This window comes from Lissotriton helveticus, chromosome 1_1, assembly GCF_964261635.1.
Source record: "Lissotriton helveticus chromosome 1_1, aLisHel1.1, whole genome shotgun sequence".
In the NCBI taxonomy this organism is placed as follows: domain Eukaryota; kingdom Metazoa; phylum Chordata; class Amphibia; order Caudata; family Salamandridae; genus Lissotriton; species Lissotriton helveticus.
The window spans coordinates 1,771,964,599-1,771,979,502 of NC_136057.1; the positions used below are offsets into that span (position 1 = coordinate 1,771,964,599).

Here is a 14,904-nt window from a genome sequence, read left to right on the forward strand (position 1 = left end):
ACAGTCCAGTGTACAAAAGTGAAATATAGTTGTTAAAGAGATTAAATCTAAATAGTTCCTTATCATATTTTACATTCGCCTGCTGCACCTTTTACATGCTGAGTCTTTTTATGGGCTGGCTCTTGCTGTGGATTTTAAGCCATACCCATGGATCGGCCCTCCCTTTGGTCTGCCCTCCACTCTTTCAAACCAGAAACTAAGCGTGATAGAAAAACATCTAAAAGGAACAAAGAGGGGTCGTTTCCAGAAAAATCCTTTTAAGTCATGCACGAAAAAAAGGGGTGTATTTATACTGTTGTCCCTGTTTGTAAGTAGAGGGTAGGCTTACACCAGCTTAGAATGACGCCTTTTGTGCTGATGTCCGGTAAAGCAGTGAGCCTGACCTTCCATTGGATGGTAGATGCCTCACTGTGACCTGGTGTCGGGTGCTAGACAGGCCACTGGGCCACTAGGGCCCATCACCTCCATTGCATAGATTGCAGTTGGTTTTGGAATGAAAAAGTTGGTTTGGGAATAAAAATAAGGCTGCAGTGAGGCAAAGTGATGTGCACAGCTACGAAAGAGGTGTCATTAAAGCATACTACCTATGTGAAGTCATCTGAACTGTCACCGAATAGTGAAGTTAACAGAGTCTGTTTGCCTACTCGCAGATCTGTCGGAAGGAGGCCTCGCTGTGTTTGGACATGTTGCTGGAACTTTAGCCTTGAAGAGGGATGCCTACCACTTGTCGACGGACCCACAGACAGGTAGGCTCACACTGTTCGCTTTGACCTCTGTAGGGAAAGAGATGTTCAGAGTTTTAGTCAACGGAGAGATTGCAATCACTTGTCGCAGACACAAATCCAGATAGGCCTACGGTGGGGGTCCTGTGAATTTTCAAAAAAACGAGGACATGGTGGCGTCTTAGTCTCGATGAAGATGCCCAGCGCTAGTCCACAGACCCACACGAGTCGCTGCACAGTTTGTCTCATGAACTCCTTAGAAAACCACGGCATGTTTGAATTTTAGCATTAGGAGGCCAAGGAACCTTTCTCATCATAATGTGGCAATGTTAAAAGTGTGGTAAGTTGAGATCAAGACATATTTATTAAATAGACCAAAAGATGAGCAATTCTACTCTATGTGCCCTCAGGAACTCACAGCAAACCTGGGCCCGTCCTTTGACTTAGAGGTGGATTGTTGACCACTTGCTGGCAAATATACAGATATGGAACCCCACTCATGATTCATGTAATCCCTACAGGAAACCAGGCCGTCTTTAATTGTTTTAGCCTCCAGGTGGGATGCTACCAATTGTCAGCTTTTGTCAGTAGTGCAAGGAGATGTGGAGGAAGAGGGAAACATCCTTTACAACGCAACTTTTACCACGCAGTGCCTTTACGACGCAACTTTTACAACGCAAACCATTACAACGAATTGCGCTGAGGGGCGCTCTAGGATAGGGAATAGGTTTAATTTACTATCCAACACCTTCCCTACTATCCACGGGGACTGGAGTTGGAATAGTAAATTAAACTATTCACTATCCAGCACCCCAAAGCACTATGCGTTGTAAAGGCATGCGTTGTAAAAACAGCGTTGTAAAGGCATGCGTGGTAAAAGCATGCTTTGTAATGTCATACATCCGGAGGGAGATGTTGTCAATCATGAGACAATGTAAAACTTCCTCCTCATAAACAGGTACCATCATGGCATTGGACTGCCTTTTACACATGCTGCTTGTCGCAGACGAGTGTAACATCGCCTCAATTCATGGGTGAGCTCCACAGTGGTGTCAACCACATAAAACCCAAGACCAATCATCTGCTGAGGAGTGATATAGTATCCTTGAGACAGCAAGAGTGATTTACCTCTCTGAGGTGGGAGGTGTGGTAGAGGGGATGATGCTCTGTAACTGCATACCCACATACATAGAGAAACAAAAAAACGGGCATAAATACAATCAAATAAATATATACATACACAAACATATGCATATGAATACCCACAACACATACAGAAATACATACATAATTACAGATACATAGACATATATATATATGCTCATATATATATATATATATATATATATATATATATATATATATATATATATATATATATATATATATATATATATATATAGTTAGGACCCTGTTTCCATAGGAAATCCGCAACATTCTATTGGGAATAAATTTGGCGCCTATATATATATATACATACATAAACACATGCACACAGGCAATCAAATAAATATATACATACACAAACATATGCATATAAATACCCACAACACATACAGAAATACATACATAATTACAGATACATAGACATATATATATATGCTTATATATATATATATATATATATATATATATATATATATACATATATATATATATATATATATATATATATATATATATATACACACACATATACACATGCACACAGGCCTTTATTTATATGTGTATGTGTATTCTCTAAAAAAACAAAGATAAAAGAGGAGCTATATGTAGGCCGGGTAATAATAAAAGAAAACTACAGTTTATAGCCAAAAAAAACCTGACATTCACCAGTTATATGCACTTGACTTAAGTACAACTTACTTGCGCTGACATATTACAGCACTGATGACATCTAAAATCATGGTGGAGCAAGTTATATTTGGTGAATTTCCGTGTTTCTTTGGTTGTAAAATGATACATTTTCTATTATTACAACAGCTGTGTATAACTCCACTTTAACCTTTGTTTTTTCAGTGAATTTTAAAGGTTTTTTAACATAAGTTAAAATCTCACGACCTTACTTACATATAACTACACTGTAAACTTTGTTTCAGTGAAGTTTTGTGTTTTTTAAGTAATATCTTAGCTTTACCAGGTCCTACACACAACCCCCTGCTGGTGGCTGACTCCCCACTGCAGACGGCATTTTGCCATGCATGGCATGTTGTTGGTTACAGGGCAGGACCTGTACCCAAGCCCAAGCGGGCGCCCAACCCCCCATGAGATGTCAACCAGGCAAATACCTCCCACCCTACATTCTTCAAAAGTTTTTTGGGTTCCGGGGGACTCTTACGGGAGCACTTAATCCCCCAATTTAAAATGTGCCACAGGACACATTTGCACACTTGTCACATCAGGTCCCACCCCCTCCCTTCACCACTGTGCAAACGGGCCCTCGGGCACGTTGTAAATTGGGGGATTAACTCCACTTGAATCCTGAGGGTCCCTGGGGTCCAACTAGCCCACCAGGTACCTCCAGTAAGCGCCACAGAGCTGTGTTGCAGAGAGGTGTAATAAGGGACATACCCTTAGACCACCTCTGCAAAGCAGCTCTGTGGCCCTTGCTGGAGGTACCTGGTGGGCTAGTTGGCCCACAGGGACCCCCAGGATTCAAGGGGACTTAATCCCTCAATTTACAACATGCTAAGGGGCACGTTTGCACAGTGATGCAGGCAGGGGGCGGGCCTGATATAAAAAATTAGCAATCCTGCTGTGTGGGACTTACTGGTGGTAATAAAAGGGGTAGTTGGCCCCAAGGTTGACGTTGGGGGCTAGGGGCTAACTACTCATCCTGTTACCTCCAGTAAATCCTACACAGTGGGATTACTGCGAGATTTCTCCACCACTCTGCAAACGTGACTGCTATGTTATAGTTAGAAATTAGCATTTAAAAAACCTTTGAAATTCACTGAAAAAAACCATGGGTTTCCGAGACGTTATAGATAGAAATTAGCATTTAAAAAACCATTGAAATTCACTGAAAAAATCATAGGTTTCAGGCACATTATAGTTATAGGACATTTTTCTCGTACAAAACTATAGAAATTCCCCCATTATAGTTAGTTCAGCTTACTATAACTCACGCTCCTGCGATGCACTGCTGATGACGTCACATATTACGTCATTCATGACATGGTCAGTGACATCACTGACCAATTGGAACAGATTCACACCCTTAAACCACTGCATTATATTTGTGTGAATACTGTCATGGATAGCTTTTCATGTATTTTGATTGATTTAAAGCATCCTTTCTCGTTTGCCTGAAATTCCTTGTGTCATTTGTATATGTCCCTTGTTTTATGTAACTGGATGCAGGACTGCGTCCCACTCTATTGTAGGTTGTTTGTTATTGTGTTGAAAACATTTACATTGACTTATTAAACTGGTGTGTCCGGCTGGACACCGTTGAATATAGCTCTAATTTTGGTCTATATTTATCACTGTTTCCCCTTTATGTTTTAAGGACCATTGTTATCAATACAATGAGGGAATCCGTGGCAGATGTGGTCATTGGGGGGCGCCAAAAGGCATTGTCGCACAGGGCGCCACCAGTGATAAGGCCGGCCCTGAGTATACACACACACATATAGTGGAATTATTAGCTTTGAGTATAACACCACAGCTAAAGTGCAGTTATAGTTACTGGCATGGCAGCCATGAAAACTGTAACTGTGCCTTTGTCTCTCCCACCACTTACTTTCAGAGGCACAATAGAGACTACAGAAGGCTGTTTGGCCTAAAGACACATAACTCAGACTGCATAAAGGACATACTCAAATATCAACCTACAAAATTTGTCATCTGCATCTAATTGCGCCGTGATTTGGGAATTTTTAAGCAGTCAAATCTTTTTGCATAGTCTTTATGCAGTTAACATTTTTAATCTTTCTTTTTATATTTTTAATTATTTCTTTCTGCAGACTGAATTTTGTATTCTTTAATTTTTAGCTTTTATTTTTAATGTCCATTTTTTGTCCTTCTGCCGTTTCCCCGTTGGACACCGGTGATAGGAGATACTTAAAACGAACTACTGTCAACATCTCATTGAGGGCAGTAGCCTCGCCACACCTGGTTGTTCATGGTTCTGTTGGTGTTAGAAAGGCGGGAGCTTTCTAAACCTGTTGAAAGATCATGGATTGGTGACAGAGATGGAAGGCGGCCATCTACTTATAGAGTTGACAGACAGTTGGCAGAGCCCATAAAAGTGCCATGGTGAGCCTGTCAGTCGCGCACGAGCTGGCAGTCTCATTTTGAGGATTTTGGGGGCCCTGGGCAAGTAATATTTTGGAGCCCCTGTTTGGAACATCTTTGAATTTTATTATCCGTTTTTGATAATTCACACGCTATGTTGCCTAACAATTTTAAATTAAACGTAAAAGATTAAGATACAGAAATTCACAGACGTGAGGTAGAGCGAAATCTCACTTTTCCAGTCAGTACCAGTGAAGGTGGGGGCCCAGAGCAATTGTCCACTTTGTTCACAACTTAAAACTTCTCTGTCATCTCTTTTATAGTGCATGCTACAAACTGGGTCACCTCAAGGTTCTTGTAAAGAATGTTGGGGTAATCTTGTATCGTGAAAGGTGCCTAATTGAGAGCACTCAGGCACAGCACTGCTTTAGACCTGTGCCCATGGCATTGCTCACTAATGGTCATGAACCAATGAATACATATATTGTATAGTGCACCCTGTAAAGTGAATCGCCTTCAGACTCAACTGATTTTTGGCAGGGCAGCTGAGGCACAGGGATGTCAAGCTGTTTGCTGTGGAACACACAATATAGTGGTTTGTTCGAAGTTGGATTAGAATCTATGGGGCACATGCATCAAGGTAGGCTTTTGAGAGGCCTTAATTGCGATTATTAAGGAATTGCAATTAAGGACTCGCAAAAGCCCATTCATGTAAGAATCGCTATAAAAATAGCGATTCCTAAACATTCCTTAATTGCGACTCGCAATTTGCGAGTTGCAATTAAGGAATGGCTTACCATTCATTTCTATGGGCCTACAGGCCCATAGGAATAAATGGGAAATTGCATGCGCACTTTGCGAATACCAATACATACTTGCATATTTTCATGCACGGGTGTCAAAAGGAAACCCTGTTGCACCGCTGAAATTGTATTGTGCACCCATGTTGCGCACACAATTGCCCAAGGGCATGTGTGTGAAACTTTGAAAAATGCACTTTAGTGCAAATTACCGACCAGTTTAATTTTTCGGTAATTTGCGGCCCCAAATAGCGAAATCATTATTTCAAAGTACTTCTAGCATTGCATTTAAGGAATAGCAAGTTGCAATTCCTTAAATGCAATCGCAATTTGAAAAATCGCAAAAATTGCGATTACCGAAATTGCGCATCCCAGAGAATTTCATGCATCGCAAAAGGACATTTTGGATTCGCAAACAGACGATGTTTGCGAATCACAGTGTTTGCGATCGCAAAATCCTTTGATGCACGTGCCCCTAAGTCCCCAAAGGCATTCAACCACCCTTAACAGATTTGTTAGCATTAGCACACAGTAATACCTTCATTCCATATCCTCCTACACTAATGTCATACACTGACAACTGTGCATGGGACCCCGACCACCTTACATGACCACTTGCAGTGATTCTGCTGTTGGACCCAGCGCCCAACCTTCACACAAACATCGCATCACACATTGGACCGTCTCTGAAAACACCTTACTGTATGCCCCGATTCACAGGCCTTTTTAGGTCTCGCCTGTCGATGCACATGCGCATCGAGCTTGCGAGACTATTGGGGCTTAAACAGTCTTTAACCAACTTGCAAGGAATCGTGGCGATTCCTTGCAGTGCCCGTGAAATTCAAGCTCAATGCGCATGCGCATTGAGCTTAAAAGCTCGTGCACATCAGTTCCCTCAGCCGGCTGCTTTAACACCCTCTCCCCGCTCCGCCCCCTCCCCTGCCCGCCGTGTCGCATTTCTCCTCCCCCCCTCCCCTTCTCTCCCTCCGTCTTGTTTAATCCCTCCGTCTTGTTTATTTAATGTAGCGTTCTCAGCGTGTGCTCTGCCTCAGGACGGCATTTCTCCTCCCCTCGGGCAAGCAGATAGCCGCAATAACACCCTCCCTGCTCAGCTTTCTTCTCAATTTCTCCCCGTCTCCACTTCCCATTAGGAGCCCTTCCTCTCCCCACTTCGTATGCTAGCCTTCACTCTAGCAATGGCAGTGCTTTCACTTGTTACAAAATCAACCACTTTAATGGTAGTCAGTGGACTAATTCAATTCCGAATATTTGTTTCGAAATCGAAACTTTGAGAAAGCCATACGTGATTACACAAAATGCAGATCTTTTATTTTGTGCTTTATTTTATTGCATAATGCATCCCGGTGTCAATTCTGGCGAAAGAACACATTTTGCACAAAAAAGATGAAAAAATAAATTTGGTGCGAACAGCTGCTTGCGTTCTGTTTGTTCATGTTGTTCCTGTGATATAATTTTGTAGCGAACTGCTGCATAATTACTCAACATGGTATAGTTTTACAATTTTTTCCAAATTACACCGGCGTAATTTTACTTTTGCTCAGCCCCTGGTCTTTTTAGAGCAAGTACATAGAGACGCAAAAGTGAACTCCGCTGACTTTAAAGCATCCTGCTTCAAATGCTTGAGACTGCTCTAATCGCCTGTAGTTTTATATTCCCATAGCTGCCGCTTGATTTAACGACACCTGGAATAGCGCCGTAAACAGCACTCGAAGTGTAGTGGAAATGCTGTATTGATGTCGGCGTAAAAGCAGTTTTTGACTTTAGGTTACTTGATGAAAAGAAGACATTGAAGAATTATAAGAATATGTCACTTTTTTGGGGACCTTTTATATAGCGTGAAACTGACTCGAAGGTATTGGGGCGCTTTACCTGAGCACCAGTTACATTACAGAAAGACGAGTTTATTTTTTTTTTCTCTCCGGAGATTGAGTGATTTGCCCATAATCACAGCTTGTTGAGCCAACGCCGCTTCCCCCCGCCCCCTGCTTCACACGTCTCACGGCCAGCAGGCCGTCTCGTATTTCTCCTCCCTCCCTCGCCTCCCTCCCTCATCACTGACGACGCGAAAGATTTACCTCCATAAATCTTAGCTTGGTCGGGTCCGTTTTATTTTTTGCTTTATTTGTTCTTTGCCATTCTTGTTATTGTGTTCAGGTCCTCCGAAAACCCTCATCTCCTTCCTCTCAGCTGTCAGAAAACAGTGGTCAACGCACTTAGTTTATCACGTGGCCTGGACTATGGCAACTCTTTACTTGGGTGCTCTTCCTTATGTTGTAAAACAGTTTCAAATTGCGCAGAGCACAACAGCCTTTCTGCTTAAACTTCCTTGTTATTCTCCAGCATCTGCACGTCTTTTCTTGCTTACATTGGCTTCCGCTTTAGCTGCTGTTTGTATTTAAAGGCCTCTGATTCTCTCATCGAGCTTTCTATGGCACTAGACCGAATTACATTCCAGACAAACTTCAGATCTACTCTTCTGTGTGCATTATTACGCTTACCTGCTCAGAATTTTCATCTATTCCTTGAAATTCTCAGGACTAGAGTAAGAGGTTGTGACTTATTCTTCTTGGACCCCCAAATTATGGAATGAACTCCCTTCTGTTCTTCACGAGGAAAGTAGTTTATCAGTGTTCTGATGCAACCTGAAAGCCCATCTGTTTCCATAGGGCAGCTAACTATGATTTCTGTTCTCTCTTCTCCATTTTTGTTTTCACAATAAACTACTGAAAATATATTATTGCAGTTTCCTTTGCAAATATGCGAACAAACTCCCCGACCCTACTTATTTCTCCCACTCCCGCTTGCTACCCTGCTCCCCCTCCCCCGCCTCGCACCAGACTACCATTTGTCGCATTTAGACTACCTTCTCCCCCACCCGACTTGAAAGGCAGCCTCACACACCAACATTTGTCTCTCACACCACAGACTCCTGCTCCCCCGCCCACCCAGCAATGCCGAGAGCTATTCCCTCCCACTTGTTTTTTTTACCCGCTCTGCCCCCTCCCCTGCCCGCCGTGTCGCATTTCTTTTCTCCTCTTTGCTCCTCCAGCAGTTCTCTGTCACCTTTCCTTCTCTCCTCCCTTGTCCACCTTTTCATTGTTTTTGCCCACCTCTCCTCCAGTTGAACTCTGTCACTAGCTCCTTTCAGCCCCTTCTCATTCCAGTGTTTTCGGGTCCCATCTCATGCTTGTTATAAAGGGGCTGCCAAAATGCGGACACTCCTCAACCCTCTGCTTCACATGAGACTCTGCGGCTCTCCTGGGACAATAAACCACTACAGAACAAACATGGAGTTGTCATACGCGGCCATCTATCTCAATTAAAGGCCACATAGCTTCTCTAACCTCTAGGAAAATCTAGCCCTGCTATTTAATTTTGGTGCGGGATTACTGTGTAAAGAAGGTTTGCATAACGTCTCATCTGACTAACTAGTGCTTTAGTTTAGCATTGTATGTGTTTTCATAGGCTTGTGTGTATGTCCTTTAATGCATGTGCATGCTTGTCTTTTTCTGTTCAGTTCCCGTGTCAGTGTGTGCTTACCTGGATTTCCGTTTGTCTAATTTATGTGGCCTTTGTCAACGAGGCAATCCGCTACTCTGTCCAACGTTTATGAAGACGAGACACTCAACCACGCAATGCCACTCACACACACAACGCCACTCACACACGCAACGCCACTCACCCACGCAACGCCACTCACCCACGCAACGCCACTCACCCATGCAACGCCACTCACCCACGCAACGCCACTCAGCCACGCAACGCCACTCACCGCCACTCACACACGCAACGCCACTCACCCACGCAACGCCACTCACCCACGCAACGCCACTCACCCACGCAATGCCACTCACCCACGCAACGCCACTCAGCCATGCAACGCCACTCACACACGCAACGCCACTCACACACGCAACGCCACTCACACATGCAACGCCACTCACACAGGCAACGCCACTCATCCACGCAACACCACTCACACATGCAACGCCACTCAACAACGCAACGCCACTCAACCACGCAACGCCACTCACACATGCAACGCCACTCACACACGCAACGCCACTGAAACAACAGCGCCACTCAAACAACAGCGCCACTCACACACGCAACGCCACTCACACACGCAACGCCACTCACACACGCAACGCCACTCACACAAACAACGCCACTCACACAAACAACACCACTCATCCACGCAACGCCACTCATCCACGCAACGCCACTCATCCACGCAACGCCACTCATCCATTTGCAAAACGAAAAATGTTAAACTCTTCTATTGCGAGACCTATTGCATTTTCAATGCTTGTTAATTGAGCCTCGATTCCCAAACGGAGACATTCCTTCTGAAGATCAGTACTTCTGTTTTGTCTGAGGTAAGTTGGAGGCAGCTGTCTCTCATCCATTTTGCCACGTAGGTCATGGCGTTGCAGAAGTTGGTTTTCCCATTGAAGGCATTCTCTGTGAGCAAGAGGATTAGTTGAGTGTCGTCTGTGTACGAGATAATATTGAGTCAGTGGGATCTGACAACGTCTGCAAGGGGGGTCATGTAGATGTTGAACAGGGTGGCGCTGAGGGATGATCCTTGGGGCACGCAACAAATGATGATCTTGAGTGCAGAGGTGAAGGAAGACAGTCTGATGCTTTGTGTGCATCTTGAAAGGAAATAGGTGATCCACTTGAGGGCACTCTGCTGTAAGCTGATGTTATGATGAGGGTGTGGTGGGAGATGGTGTCAAATGGAGCAGAGAGGTTAAGGAGGATCAGGGCCACTGTCTCTCCGCGGTCAAGGAGGATTCTGATGTCTGTGAGGTGATCAGCACAGTCTCAGTACTGTGGTTGGCACAGATTCCTTATTGTGAGGTGTCAAGTGGGTGGTTTTGCCCCTGGTATGAGGTGAGCTGTTGGTTGGCGGCTTTCTCAAGTATTTTAGCTGGGTAGGGGAGGTGGAAGAACTGTGAATGGTATCCTGAATGATAACCTCAACACTTAAGCGTTTCTGTTTAACTTATCCCAGGGGGTATCATCCTTGAGGCCCCGAATGTTTGTTTACAATCAGTAAACTCAATGCTGCCCAAACATCAAGAGAGCTCTTGTCATGTCCTCATCGAGTGGTTTAAGTTTTTCACTGATATACCACTCAATGATTACCCCAGCGAAATTAATAATTCAGCGCAGGCCTAGTCATCTCCCCTTTTGTGTATTTTTTAGGGTGAGTGTGTACTACGATGTACTGAAGGCTCCTATTTTTCCTAAAGGGGAACATAGGTTTTTCAATATTCAGATCCCCTGAGTACAAAATACTACAGTTTTTATTCACGAGTTATTGTGGGAAGGATATGTAGATGATATACTCTTGGTGTGGGGGTACACAGGATGAGGCTAAATCTTTCGCAGACTGACTGAATGCATTTAACTCATACCTGAAAATTACAATGTCAATAAGTATGAAAGAAATGTCTTTCCTGGACTTAAGAATCTATACTGAAGAAGGTACATTAAAAACAGAGGTGAACTACAAACATACTGATAAGAACAGTTTATTACGGTTCGAAAGCTTAAACCCATGCTCACTCAGAGAGGGATTACCAGTGGGCCTTTTCTTGCAACTCAGATTCAACTGTACAGACAGTACTACCTATAAAACATGCTGACAGACTAAGACTTAAGCTCCGTGAAAAGCATAACCACAAACAACTATCCAAGAAGCAGAGAAACGGGAAACAAACAACAATAGAAAGCTTCTCTTAGCTGACTATGAAAGACCAGCCGTGACAAGACCAATTTGTGTTACTACTTACTGTCCGAGTTTCAACACACTCCATATACTTGTGAATAAAATGTGGAGTATTTTTAACTCACGGGATCTGAATATTGAAAAACCTATCTTCTACTTATGGAAAGGTAGGAGCCTTATGAACATACTAGTACACACTCACCCTTAAAATCACAAAAGGGGAGATAACTAACACTGTGGAACTTAGCACCTCCAATTGGGACATTCTCCATGTGGAGGGTGTGGTGTGTGAAGACTAACTAGGAAGTGCAAGATGATGGATCTGGGGCTTCTGGCCCACTGGCATCTGAAAGGGCTAACAAACTGTAACTCGCAATGTGATCGATATGCTGACGTGTTCCTGCTCTCTTATGTACGTAGGGATGATGACCGGAAAGGTTCGTGTGAGAATAGGTGAATACAGAAGCACTCTCAGATTCCAGATGACAACACAAAACTCACAAGGCACTATTTGAGAAAGGAAACACAGAGAACAAAATTGAGTGGTATGGCAGTGAAAAATTTCCACCACACAGTGAGACCATAAGAAGCTCTCTCGGTTTTCGGGCAGTGTTGGGTTTACTGATTGCAAACAAACATAGGGGGCCTCAATTATGATATCTCCTGGGATCAGTTAAACAGTAGAACATAAGTGTTGAGGTTATCACAGTTATAGCTCCTATCTGACCAGATATAAATTCATGCATAAAACAAAGACCTGAAATCCCACATGAATGTTTGTGGTTTCACCTTTTGTTTGACCATATAACTGATAAGCTACATAATCCCTATGTAGCACGCCTTCTGAAATGTCAGAAGAAGTAATGACTGTCAATACCCCTATCTACATATGAGTTTCGGATATCACTCGTCCAATCACCCTGCAGCTCTTGGCAAATCAATTGAATTATGTCAATGTATAGCAGGAATACTGCATTCAACCACACACAACATAAACACAGTAACTACCTCAATATCCCCTGGCATTCATATGATTGCAGCGAATTTATTGAGGAGGCTATAATCTTTTAATATATATTTTTAATATATATATTGTATTACACACACGGTGAACGAGTTTCCTCGTTCCTCATAGAATACAACTCGTGACATGGTGGCGCACAAAATGGGCTGTGGAATGGAGAGAGGGCGACTAACAGAGATCTTTGGGGCGGCGATATGAAATTATTGCTGCTTTTGCGGGCGTTTTCAGCCGAAAAGCGGCGATAATTTCATTGCCTTATCAGCAAAGACACGCTATTGCGTGTTTAGCTGATATTGCGCCCTTTTCAACAACGCCCAGCTTTGCATCTCTAATGAGATGCAAAGTGGGCGTTCCAGTGCAAAATAATAGGAGAAATGTCGCTAAGCGACATTTCTCCTATTATCAAGCTGCACGCTAACAAGCAGAGCGTTAGGAAAAGTAGCGCTAACCACAGTTAACGCTACTTTCCTAACGCCTGCTTGTGACCTGACTTAGCCATGTAATCCAATGGGAGGTGGATTACATGGCTAAAATTGCCCTGCCCTATCAACAAGGTTATCGCCATTTTCAATGGAATATCACTGGAAAACCAGCGATGTTCCATTGAAAACGGCGATAATCCCCGCTATCGCTGGGATTTTTATCTCCATGGCGTTAAGCGTTGTTAATACAATGCTAACATGGAGATTATCGCCAGGGATAGCGGGCGATAGATTTACTCACGCTAGCAGCGGTCAACGATAATTATCGCTGCCGCATGCTAATATGCTCCTTTGTCTCCACTAAATCATTCACCATCGTGTGTGTAACATGTCATGATACATCATCACATGGTGTGTCACATGTAACTCCGCCCCCAGATGGCACCCATCAGGCTGCCAAAAGCTGATGTGTCCGCTTGTCTGGCCTGAGAGAGGTGGGCTGGATTGGAAGGAAGTATAGGTAGCAAAATCGGGCTTGTTACCTTGAAGAACTAAGTGCCTTGGGGGGCTATTTTTTGGTTTTTAGAAAAACCAAGTTCTGTACCAGATAAACACCTTAGTTCTAACTGGGGTAATTATGAGTAGCACTGCTTTTCCACCTGTATTTAAGGACCAGGTAATCACCATTACTCACAAGGATTTGAGGTTCCATGATTCTAAGCCTCAACATGGCTGGTAATGACTAAACCACCCTTCTAAGATATTGGAAAGCACATTTTTCAGCAACCCCCTCAACCTGGCAATATAAGTATAAGCTTATTTTTCTGATATCTGCTTCTAAGAATGACTCTCAAGTATTCCATATATGAAGTATGTGACTACAGGAACATCCCACTCCACCAAACTATAAAGTAATGTGTAACCCAAAATAGGGTAAAATAAGCCTCACTAGCATGTTTGAATCTGATCATGTAGTTCCATTTCAATATGTATGTTTTCTTTGTCTGTGTGTGTGTGCATGTGTGTGTGTGTGGGTGTGTGTGTGTGTGTGGGCGCGCGTTCTGCATTAACACCATATACATCATGTGTGCTGTACTTTAATTACTACCATTCAAGCATGTATAATAGTACTATGATGTCTAATTATATTTTTGTACCCTAGGTCGCTAAGCTGATAGAAGAAGTGGTAGGAAACACCTTTCTTCCCTTTATATAACAATAATGGACACATTATTATAATTTTACTAGGGAGTCTTGACAACTCTGAGGAATGCCTTTGACCAACCTATTGGCACTGTGAGTGGGCAGAAACATGTCAGCACCCCCTAAGGATGTAGGCCCATTGTACCCCTAGACATCCAATAAGTATATTTACTTGTTATTCTCACTTAAGGTACCACCAAATAAAGAATATCCTTGTGGTATACCTTAAGGTACTTTTAATTTGATAGTCTGATCTCAGTACTGTCCAGATAGCCAATATATCTTAAGAACTTCCCCACTATCCGGGGTTGAGTCCACCTTGGTAGTACTTTCTTACAATGGTGGGATGAGATAGCCAATGATGAATTATGCCACATTACATGCGTGAGACCACCTCATCCAAATCTTCTTTTGACCCCCTAGAGGTCTGAGCGGAATCCCTGGGGACTAGGAGTTAGTAATAGTATTCTTCTGACTTGGAGACAGATTCACAACACCTTTTGTGAATCAGATGTTTGACAACTGGAGAAAGTGCTGTGGTTGCTCCTCCCTTTCTTTCAGAGTGGGTTGAAAATTGTAAAATGTCTCAGCTCTCTATGATCTAGTACTTGAGATTAGATTGTCAAAGGCAAAAGCCTCTGGTCTCGGAAACACTTCATACTTTGGGCAGTGATCCTCGTAACAGCACTTGGACAGCAAAGTTTTAGGTTTGGGGCCTGATCAGGTACGTTCT

At 43.2% G+C, this 14,904-nt stretch overlaps 1 protein-coding gene across 1 annotated transcript in view; it reads left to right on the forward strand.

Moving 5' to 3' along the window:
- The window catches only part of LOC144752182 (sphingosine 1-phosphate receptor 2-like), a 245,762-nt gene that overhangs the window by 163,403 nt on the left and 67,455 nt on the right, over window positions 1-14,904 (forward strand). The window contains exon 2 of the mRNA XM_078640122.1: window positions 651-746. The gene's annotated coding sequence lies outside the window, so the exon portion shown is untranslated. The remainder of the gene's footprint in view (window positions 1-650; window positions 747-14,904) is intronic.